Raw genomic sequence first — 12,081 nt, 5'->3', positions numbered from 1 at the left:
CTCCAAATTTAGAGGGGTAAACTGGATTATCTTTAGGTTTTTTTAATTAAATTGTGTTTTTGGATCTATACAAACTGTGAGAAATAATTTGGGAGCAAATGTAAGGTACCAACCTATTATATAATGGACATTTTGCTTACTGAAAGGGGACAGAAAAAATGAATTTATAAAAGGAGAACTACTAATGTCAACTTGAGAAAGGAATATTGTCTTTCAAATAAAGATTTTGATTTTTTAATTGTTTTTTTAGTTTTTTTAACATTTACTTACATGTCTCTTCATGACATGTAGGTATATCTGGAAGATAATCTCTCAGAGAGTTATTGCTGTAATTTGAAAGGTTGAGAGAAATGAACTTGTAAAGAACAGACAGAAAATTACCTCTTTTGGTAAATCATAGTTGCTCCAAAATTATTCCTCATGATTTGCCAGGCACAGTTGCACATGAATAACTAGAATAAGGTAAAAAAATATTTTTGAGTGATTTTGCATAATGTAGGATGCAGAGGGATTACAATGTTTGATGAAGGATCACTGAAGCAAATTGATACTTCCCCTCAGTAGGTCAGATCCCTGTTTTTTATTTTAGTACTTTCCCAGAAAAACAATTAGAATGTTTCTTTTACTTGGTTAAAGTACCCTTTGAGTCTATAGTCTTTTAAAAATTTTTATAAGTATTTTCAAGGATGTAAAAACGAAGAATGATTTGGGATTGCTCCATAGAGAATAGAAGCATATGTCATAGCAGTATGATTAATACTACAAAATTCTACCTTGTAGTCTTAAGGAAAATAATTTTCTGTTGTGGAATTTAATTTGTTATTTTTTTATAAAAATTAAAAAGGTTAACCATGAATAATCAAAAAACCTTTAAAACTCTCTCTTTCTCTCTCTCTCTCTCTCTCTCTCTCCATACACACACACACACACACACACACACACACACGATAAACTTTAACTCATTAGATGACAGTAGTGTGAGTATAAAGTGATATTCAAGAGAGAGAGTATAGAAAAAGAATTGGCAACTGATAGGATACTGGGGAGTAGGGATGGCTATGGAAGAGTCCAACATGATTCTGAGGTTCTTAACATAGTGGACTGTCCTCAACAGAAATTGGGAACCTGGGAAGAAGAGCAGGTTTAGTTGGAAAAGATAAGTTCATTATGTATATGTTGAGCTTCAGGTTCCAGTGAGGCATCTAGTTTGGGAGATATAGGACTGTTGAATCCTGAGGACCGTATTTGAATTTGGATACATATATTTGAAAACTGTCTATTTGGAAGCTCTGACTTGAAGCCATGTGAATGGATGAGTTCACAATCAGAGTGAATACATAGAGAGAAAAGTGAGCCTTGAGGACACACGGTGACAAGAAGGTAGCTGAACCTTCAAAAGAATTCCAAGAATGGTAATAGAAGACGGAAGAAAATGAAGAGAGGGAACCTAGAAGAAATAAACAATTAAGGTCATGGAGAATGAAGAATAAATTTAGTGATTAAAATATTATTGGTAATTTGGAAGAAGGCACTTTCATTTAGAATATTAGAATAGAAACTAGAATTCAGAGGTTTGTGCAATGAATTAGTAGGTGAATAAAAATATTATTTCTATAGGTTTAGCAGTGAAAATTATGAGAAATTCAAAGATGATAGTTTGTGTAATTCTGACCAATTTCTCCCATTTCAGAAGTCTTTTGAATCTAGTTCTGAGGAGACAGTCTACTTATCATTCATGGATCAACCTAAACTTAAGTATGGAGAGACTGGCTAATGGTTATACAAATTTTGTCTATGACATCTTATAAAACAAAAAGTTTGAAGAGATGTGATACGATCAAGGAAAGATATATATGTCTGTGTATATGTAAACAAAATAGCATAAAGATTCTCATATGAGAATTTAGTTAACATATTCTTTTGTTTATAAATGATCTTCTAGGTCCTGTCCATCTCTAAAACTCATTTGAACTCACAAATCCAACATCAGTAATAAATATTAATTGAATGACTCTTAAAATACTTAATACATATAAATATGTCCCTTAAGTATCTCTTGTCATATTTTTATTATGAGAAGTTTAAATTTTGTTCCGGTCTCAAAACTTAGAGTTAATAGTAAAACATTTATTCCTTTACATTAATAATTCAGTTTCTTCCTTCATGCGTAATACTTAACTTCAGACATATTCTGGTAGGTATGCATTTCTAAAATTTTGTCCTTTCTTTTAGGGATCTGATAGGGTGCAAGAGAAGTATCAGTGGCATAAAGTCTGTATTATCTTCTCTGTGAGCTATTTGAGATGAACATTTTTAGGCATCTTAGTTCTCAGTTATCTGCTTCTCAGAAGTCACCCACTGATTTGGCTATAATTGGAATCTGTCTTAGTGGACTTAATAGAGAATCCAGATTTTGAATAATCAGGATTTCCCCAATTGCTGGTCTCATTTGAGCTGGGTCTCCTGGGGAGTTAAGGTTGATATATTTAGTCAACATTAATCTCATGAAAAAGATATGAAGTTTTGGACCATGCATTACACTTTCAGAGTTTTAAATATAAGTGGATTACTACCTCAGGGCTTTATTTTATTTCACATTTTATAGGTCTATTATTTACTGTGTTGGAAAATGAGTTTCTGTTGGTTAATAGATTAAAATCTTTAAAGATACATTTTAATTTGTGATTTATAATATAATTACATTATAAGTACATGTGCATAAAAATTTGTGTGTAAATTTTGTAGAAATAAGAAAAATTGATTTGAAAGACATATGTTTATATTCTAATTTATTACTATTAGAGCCATTCTAATTAATGTTTCTGAAAGATTTTTTTATTTTCTTTTATAAAATTATAATAGGAAGCCTGTTAGAGTATGTTAAAATCTTTGGATTTTAGAATGTTTTTGGATGTTTAGAAATCGAGATAACTTTTATATAGAGAATGCCAAGTAGAATTGATCTTTAGGCTTGGAAAATTAGTGTTATTTGAACTTGGTTCTCAGTATGTATGCTGACCTATTTTTTTTATGAATGATAGGCAGCTAACACAGCAGGGCATAGTAATCTTATCCAAAGTGGTCTCTGCCTGTAAAGCCAAGCTGTTAATACTAATTTTAAATTTTCTTTAGACAGCTTAATTGAAAATGTCATTAGGATTGTTTTTAATATAAGATTAGTGTAAATGATTTTTATTAAAGTCCTCAAAACTTATCCAAAATGAAAAATAGTCTAGGTTTAAAATTGATTTTAGCTTGGTCATTTTTTTTCCAAAAACATCCCTTCTCCCAATTGTGATTTTATTTTATCATTATTTTTGTTTTGTTTTATGATGAGTGAAAGTTATTTTTCAAAGAGTAATACAATTTCTTAAATTTAGCACAAAATAGTAAAATTTCAAATAAAAATATGTTAATAAAATATTTGGTATATGAAAATTATTGCTAAGCTTTTTTGGAATTTTAAATAAAAATTCCAGGGATCCAAGGGTTGGATCACAGAGAATGGATTCACCATTTTCTGACCCAAAATGAAAGAGTCATAGGACTTTTGTTAACCCTCTATTTTAGGTTCCTCTGCAATAAGAAATTAGTAGCCTTAGGATGCAAATGGTTCAATTAATGGGCCCTGTGATAGAAAATATCCCTAGAGAAAAAGAATGTGGTCCAACTGGTAATCCAAAAGGGTAATCAGAATGTCATTCTGCATGTTTGCCAAAAAGTGAGTTCATTCTGGTCACTAAATTGCAAGGGTTAGGTAGAAGTCATGGAACTCAGGTTGGAGCTGTAGGCTGAAACCAAGGGGGGGAGGCTTGACATGAAATGTGACCTCAGACTATGGAAGAAACAGCACCAATGTGTCTATGAAAAAGACATTGTGTGTGTGTGTCTTCTCACACAAAGCCTCTGACCAAAATAGCATCCTTTTTATGGCAGCAGTATCCCAGCCATATTTGCTTTATCCCTTAGCTGCATCTGGGCCATGTCAAACTGACCTGTTTAAATGGCGTAGTAAAATATGAACAAGGATGCTTTTTCCAGCATCATCTAGGAGACTTTACATCACTTTGTTGGAGCTATTAATGGGCTTAACTTCTCTTTGGAATATACCTGATGAGCAGTATAATCATTGATCTTCTCCTCTGAAAGAATGGCATATTTTTGCTTTCTTGGAAATCATTGTCATAATTTGGATATGATTCAGGGAAGAGTAAGATATCCTTGGGCTTTATAAACCTCAAATCTTGAACTCCATCTCAGCCTTAAATGAAAGAAGAGATTTTATGATCAAAGTTCTGACATTAAGTACATTCAATCAACAATAACAAACAACAGGTACTTGTTACTCTATGAATACAAAGAATGAAACAATTCCTATTCTACAGAAACTTAAATTCATGAGACATGTTCAGTTTGTACCCTAGAATCTTTAAAGTCTCATGCAGTTAAACATGAGAAAAACTTCCGTAGGACCATAACTACATTTGACATTTGTAGTTATTAAATCTATATGGTTCCTGATTTGGGAAACAGGACCATATAATTCCTGCAGATGTTATTCACAAGAAAACTATATAGACAGTTAGGCTGACTGAAATCTAAATGTTGAGTAGTCTCTTCTGGTTTACCATCAGGATTTTAAAACCTGGTTGGAGTTCAGTTTGCTCATGTTGATGCTCATGGACCCCTGCCAACTGAATTGCTTCCTTTTTAGACAATTCAGGATTAATCACATATCTTCATTTCATAATGAGAATAATAATCATTCACTTAAAAAGCCACTTGACACCAAGAAAGCATTAAATCTTTCAACTTCCATTTACATCTCAAGCGATATCCTCCCATGTTCCTGACTTCTGTACCTCAATTCACAAGGGTCCCAAGCTTTTGACTTCTGCTTCCTGGTGCCGTCATCTAGGACATGATGAGTTCCCGACTCACTCATCAAATGAGCACAAAAGGTGCTCTGTTTTGGTGTTTGAATTGAACCAATTTGTGATGCAGATCATTGAGAAACAAGCTTGACTATTGTTATATATTGAACCCTGTGAGATCTTCCCAAACTTTTTGAAGGGAGAATATGAACACACTGAGTCTTAAGTCACGGGAATGAACAGTAAAATCATTGCTTTTTTTTATCTGAAAAAGTGACATATTTTTGCCTTTCTAAACTTGGAAATCATCATCATAGTTTGGATATAATATATGTATGTGTGTGTGTATATGTATGTGTGTGTATATGCATAAGCTTTACCTCATGTATACATGCACACATCCTGGGATGGAATTTCAAAGATTTAAAAGGGGTTTATAATAAAAAAGTAAAGCATTAAATTCTTGGTGGTTCAAAAAAGTTAATCCTAGTTGTCCAGTAAGAAAATTAGGGTCAGCAGTACTTAGAACTTGTGCTTTAAAACTCTTGATTCTTTTTATAGTATAAAAGCCTTAACTTAGTTAAAAGTATTTTTCAGATAAAAAACAAGAGTTTTTTGCTTTGTCAACTTATGTTTCTTCGTGATAAAGTGAGATTATTGGAACTGCATTAAGACTGATGTAGACATGCTTAGAAATTCATATTTACTATGATAATTTAAAAATTCATATTTCCTGTGATGATTTTCATTTGGAATTGTAGTGATCTAGAACTTAATATGTTTTGAAAATGAAATCAATTAGCTAATGACTATTTAGTAAATGCCTACTGTGAGCCAGATGCTGAGAAATACAGGTACAAAGAATGAAATTCTCTCCTTGAAAGAACTTATGTTCCAATGGAAACAAGTTTGTCTATAAATAAATACTGTGTTAAGTGAAAAACATGAATATATATATAAAATAGCTAAATAAAGAGTAGTTTGGGAGAGATGAAAAGACTTCATTTTTCCCTCCAAAGTTGTTTTTCCCTGCAAAGTGATTCTTTAATTGATTAAAATTATGCTGAAATAAAATGATTAAAATAAGATTGTCTTTATCATAAAAAGCTGAAGGAAAATGCTGGGTATAGACTATGATCAGAGTTACTCTTAAGGTCAGAGAATCTTAATGAAAATCAAAACAAATCTTTATTCATTTTTCATAGCAGTTGAATATTAATTATTTAGTTCATTTAGTATTGTTCAGTGGCAATATTTGTAGTACTTTTTCCTTTCCATAAGAGATGATTGTACATTATTCATTGACTGTACCAGAATCATAAGATTTTGATGAGAGGTTTCTGAAAATGTACATTCTGATTTTAATAATTGTTTTTTAATTTTTCACTTGATTTTGAAAATTAGATCAGCTAGAAAGAAATGAGATGACAATGTGACTTTAAACATTCCTTTTTTCGAAATGAGGAACTAATTGTTTCCCCTTGCTTTCAGTGGAATAGATATAGAATTCATTATTTGAATTATAAGTAACTTTAAAAGCTCCATCAGAAGATTTTGAAAATTGTAAGCAAGCAAGCTTGAATCCTTCTCCGCCATCTAAATTTGAAGTACACATTCTGGTCAATAGAAGCCATATTTCTAGAGTAAATTTATTGACTTTGCAGTGGATGGTGGAGGGGGTGGCATAAGAGGAAGAAAAATAAGTCCTAGAATTTATTTGTATTTGGAGATAGGGATTAGATTAGGTCACTTACAATGACTTTTCTGTCTCTGTAATTATGTGAGCCTGTATTAGCAGATTTCTTTATTAGTAATGAATTTCACATTTGGTAGTTTAGCAAGTTAAATTCTCAAGTCTAAAATGCCTCTCAATTCAAGCAGGTTACATAGGATATTTGAGCTAGAAGGAACCTGAGAGATCATAAATTTTGCATGGCTGTAGGAAGTTGCCATTCTACTGAAAATGCTCTTCATGTTTACCACTTGATGTTTAATTTCTGAATTTAGTGATCCTTTCTCATGATCATGATCTCCATGATCAAGTCCTCTTGAACCACTCTCAGGTCTTCTCACCTGCCTAGGTTTTCCCTCCTGGTTCTTCTCTTACTTGCCTGACTTCTCCATCCTCTTTGCTGGATCATTCCCCCATTCTGGCAATTCAGGAATTCCACAGGATAACTTCAGTCCTTTTTTACATTAATCTTGTTCACATGTAGTATCATATTACGTTCCCACAAAATTTTATTATTACCTAGCCTCTGAATTTAGCATTTCACCTCCTGCTGTCATATTTTTACCAAGATCACCCTTAGGTACCAGTGCCCAAATATTTAGATGTTAAATTAGCTTTAATTTAAACCTTTCATTTTAAGGACAAGTAAATGGATGCCCAGAGATTTAAATAACCTACTTCAGGCCACACAATAGATGACAGATCCAAGATTCAAAACCAGGCACCAGATATTTTCAGTCTTGATTCTAAGTTCAGTATTCTGTATCATTTATCCACATGGAATCACTTCCAGATTTAATTTTCCAATGATCCTACTGTTCTTCTAGATAGTATTCAAAGATACTAAAGGGAACATTATGCTACACATATGTTTTGTCATGAACATCTTTATAATTGTTATTTTAAATGTATTTTATAGTTCTCCTGAATATCTGGTACATTTACCTAGATTGACATCATCAGTTCAATAACCTCTCTACCCTTTTTTGATACTTAACATAACTAAACAGTCACAATATAGGTCTTTGTGAGGGTGTCTTGGGTGTCAAATAACTACACCAAAAAAAAAATACAATCCTGATTGTGACAGCCTCATATTGTCTTCTGAGCCACAATAAAATTATAGTTTATAAATAAGACCAGTCTTTCTCCCCCAAGAGTTAACATTTATAGAAAATTGCAATTTTATTATTTTTAGATAGATTTTTCAAGAGATTTGTGACCATATTATGGTTATCCTCTATTTATACCCCATCCATATTCTCATCTTGCTTGGCTTCTGTTCATGCTCTTCATAAGGATCCTGCAAAATTTATCTGGGTTCTTTTTAAAATTTTCTTAATATTAAATGCATATCAATGTATCATGAATTCCATCTATCTGTTATAATAAAAATGATCATCAACATTTAAATAGAGCTGATTATGTGCCAGACACTGTGTTGAACTCTATAATTTGATCCTGTAACTACTCTGGAAAATAGATACATCATTATCTCTATCTTATGGATGAAGAAACCAGGGCAGATGGGTTAAGAAACTTGCTCAGTGTCACATAGCGAGTATCTGAAGTCAAATTTGAACTCGGGTCTTCCTGACTTGAGACTTGGTGTCCTATTCATTGTATCTCTTAACTTATCTCATACTTTAACTCCACATGAGTGTTCTGCTTCCTTTTTCTAGCTAAACAGCTTATTGATGTTATCTTTTACCGGTTTGGTTCACCTAATTCACAGGTCATAATATTTTTGTTCAACAGTTCCCTTTAAGTGACCTCAAATTTTGATTCCTCAAAGATTGTGGAATTCTATAATTTTCATAAATTAACTAAAGCTAAGTTAACGAAGTACATTATATTAGAAGTCCTGGTTTTATGAGTATAAATTAGTGACTAGTAAGAATAATTTATAATTAAAATATCAACGCAATAACTTAAGCAACACTTGGTTTCAGTTGACAATATAATTATAGTGTTTTATAAATATTTCAGCTGCTTCAGAAGCTTTCTCCTTACACTATTTAACATGTTCCATTTCCTCATCAATATAGCAAAGGTACATTGTCTGTGCTAAATTATTATGAAGGCCAAAATTAATGAAGCTTTATTTTAGTTGTAAAAAGAAATATTATTCTACAGACTAGAATAAAGTATTGTAAAAACTTTTTATGTTCTCATGTTGAACCCATCATTTTAATTGGTCTTTAAGTGGAATTTAATTGGATAAAAAAGGCATGGTGGCCATAAATTCAGTGAAGAAAAACAGTTCTGTTTATTAGCTGCCCTAGGAATAGAAACTAGGACTTGGGCACCTATATTTAGATTATATATTTAATTGGAAATCAGTTTTTGTAGATCAGATTTATTCATCCAAAATAAACCATATGTGCTGCTTGGTTTGCTTACTACTCCAGAGAAAGGAAGCTGTATAACTGATTTTTTTTTAATATCACAACATAAATTCTAAGTAAAATCTCTGGAGAAGAATCCCTTTTAAGAAATTACCAAAGACGTTTATTGCATCTTTTAAAGATATATAGAATCTTTTAAAGTCATCTAGTCCAACCCTTACATTTTACAGGTGAGGGCCCTGAGGCTTACAAAGGTTACCATAAGTCACCATAATAAATGGTAGTAGAGGTGGGATTTGAACCCAAATTTTCTTTTTGTAAATCTTATAATCTTTCTGCTGAATTGTATTACCTCCATGATTGTCAGCTTCCTTTTAGATGACTTAACAATCGCAAAAACCTTGTAAATAAAACCCCTTTAAGACCTCATTGCTGAATAAATGATATCCATCTCTTCAAATTGAAAAAATAAGACCCAAACCAACCAAAATCAAAAACCAAACAACTGAATCCCTGTTTATTCTTCTGTTTGTGCCAAGGGAGAATGGATGGGGTGATTCCTGCCCTTAGCCTGTTTTCTAAATAAGTTGTTTTCCTTTTATAGTTGGTTAATTTATTATTATTATTATTATTATTATTATTACTATTACTATTATTATTATTATTGATATTTGCAAGGCTGTGGGGTTAAGTGACTTGCCCAAGTTTACACAACTATGTAATTATTAAGTTTCTGAGGTTGGATTTCAACTCAGATCCTCCTGACTCCAGCAGGACTCTGTGCTACCTAGCTGCCCTGGTTAATTTCATTTTTGGTGAGTTTTACACATCCTTTTCCCAGTTGGTTATTTTTGCTTTTAAAGGAGTTAATTTCTTTGGTCAGTTTTTCATAGTCTTCCTACATGGCTCTCATTTCATTTTTCCATATTTTCTTCTTTATATCTTCTTTGGTTATTAAAATCCTTTTTTAAGCTCTTCCATGAAGTTATGGATTTGAGTCCAGCTCATAAACTCCTTTGAGACTTGCCACATAGGGAATTTTTTTTTTTGTAAGGCAAATGGGGTTAAGTGGCTTGCCCAAGGCCACACAGCTAGGTAATTATTAAATGTCTGAGACTGGATTTGAACCCAGGTACTCCTGACTCGGGCTGGTGCTTTATCCACTACGCCATCTAACTACCCCATGCTTTCTTCTTCTAAAGTGGCATTTCTATCATCTCTCTCTCTCTCTCTGAATAGTTAGAATTCCTTTTGTTTTTTTGCTCATTTTGATAGTTAAGCTCTGCTCCTGGAGTGTAGGGAGTGTAGTCCCAAGCTGTTTGTACTGGAGTTGAGGGTACTGGAGTTGAGGGCTGGTCCCTGGCTCCTGATTTGTAGCTTGCCAAGATGTTGCCTCCTCAGCCCAAGAATTCTCTGTGCAGCATTGTTCCCATCACAGTCCTGTCTGGCCCCAGTGTTCCCAAGGCTCAGACTTCATCTGGGGTTGGGACCCTCCCTGCTGGTCTGCTAGCTAACTGAACCAGGCTTTCCCATTCTCAGGCCTTGTTAGGTTCTACCCCCCCCCCCCCCCACAAGAGACAGATCAGATCTTCACTGAAGATCCTCCATGATGCCTAGAGATGAGACCTTGTTTTGCTTTTTTTTTTTTTTTTTGGTGGGATCTGTAACTTTAATGTCTGTGTGATGGGTTTTTTTTTTTAATGTCTAGGGAAAAGCTCCCAGAGCATGCTCACTTCATGTTGCCCTCTTGGCTTCCCCAGGAAGTTTCCTTAGACATAAATCATTTTATCATCATTATCCCTGTTTGGTGTGCAGGATTGCCACTTTACAGGCATACATGTGGAAGAACATTAAGGTGAAGTGATCAGCTAAGATAATCTGGAGCCTTGGTAGTAAAAGTGGGTTTGGAACCTATGCTTCCTAAACTCCTCTCTCTCTCTTGCTTTAGTCTATATTCTTGAATATGCACTAAATGAAACTGAGGAGTTCTAATACAATCTCATCTAGAATAATACAATCTAGAATACAATCTCATCTGCATATCAGTAAAATTATGGATTTGAATTGTTAAGTAATAGAGTAATATATACTGTAATAAAACTGGAAGGAGCTTGAGAGAGATCTTCTTCTCTACCACCTTGTAAGACAGAAAGGTTTTGGTAGAAGTTTACATTTCCTCTCATCCTTTTCAGAGCCTTTTGAGCCTGCCACCTCTAACTTTCTGGAGGATATAAAGAGGGATAGCGATGAGGAGACACACAGCCAGAACTTTGTGCCTTAGTAGTCACTTTCATGTGTTGCTTAGTAGTCACTTTCCTGGTGGCCGCTTCCTTCTAATAAGTGTCTCTGGACTTTACTTGCCCATTCCTCAGATGATAGTCTGGCATCCAAGCCAGAACCTATGTTTCACTAGCATAATCTTTTAGAACTCAGGAATCACCTTCACCTTAGTTTTGGGCTGTTTTCTATTCCCATTAGCAAATTGGAGAGAGATGATATGAATAACAGGTTACTACAAGGAAAATTTCAACTCTTAAATAATTTTGTTTTTAAATCAATCAGTGAATATTTATCGAGTACCATTTATATGCCAGTCACCATGCTAAGCCCTGGGAATACAAAAAGAGGCAAAAAACAATTTCCATGGAATTTACAATCTGAGGAGGGAAAGAGCATACAAACAAATATATACAAAGCAGCCTATGTATACTAGCTAAATAGAAAGTAATTAACAGAGGGAAAGCTCTAGAATCAAGAGGAGTTAGGGAAGGCTTCCTGAAGAAGGTGGGATTTTAGTTGGGACTTGAAGGAAGCTAAGGAGGTCACTGTTCCAAGGATGGAGGACAGTCAGAGAAAATATCCTGAGCCAAGAGATGGAGCCTCTAGTTTCTGAACAGACAGCAGGCCAGTGTCACTGAATTGAAGTACACATTAGAGAATAAAGTATAAGAAGACAAGTTATGAAGGACTTTGAATAACAAATAGCATTTTGGTTTTGCCACTGGAAGCAGTTGGGAGCCATTGGATTTTATTTTTGATCAGGCATATGATTTCATGAGTATTGAAAGAGATATGAGTGAGAGATGTCTACATTAATTAAGTCAGTATCTTTCTGCAATTTACAGCA

At 33.6% G+C, this 12,081-nt stretch overlaps 1 protein-coding gene across 2 annotated transcripts in view; it reads left to right on the top strand.

Moving 5' to 3' along the window:
- Window positions 1-12,081, top strand: part of RETREG1 (reticulophagy regulator 1) — a 173,011-nt gene that overhangs the window by 52,312 nt on the left and 108,618 nt on the right. The window lies entirely within an intron of this gene.

Source organism: Macrotis lagotis, chromosome X (genome assembly GCF_037893015.1).
Source record: "Macrotis lagotis isolate mMagLag1 chromosome X, bilby.v1.9.chrom.fasta, whole genome shotgun sequence".
In the NCBI taxonomy this organism is placed as follows: domain Eukaryota; kingdom Metazoa; phylum Chordata; class Mammalia; order Peramelemorphia; family Peramelidae; genus Macrotis; species Macrotis lagotis.
The sequence above is the reverse complement of the archived record's forward strand: the minus strand, read 5'-3'. Positions and strand labels throughout refer to the sequence as shown.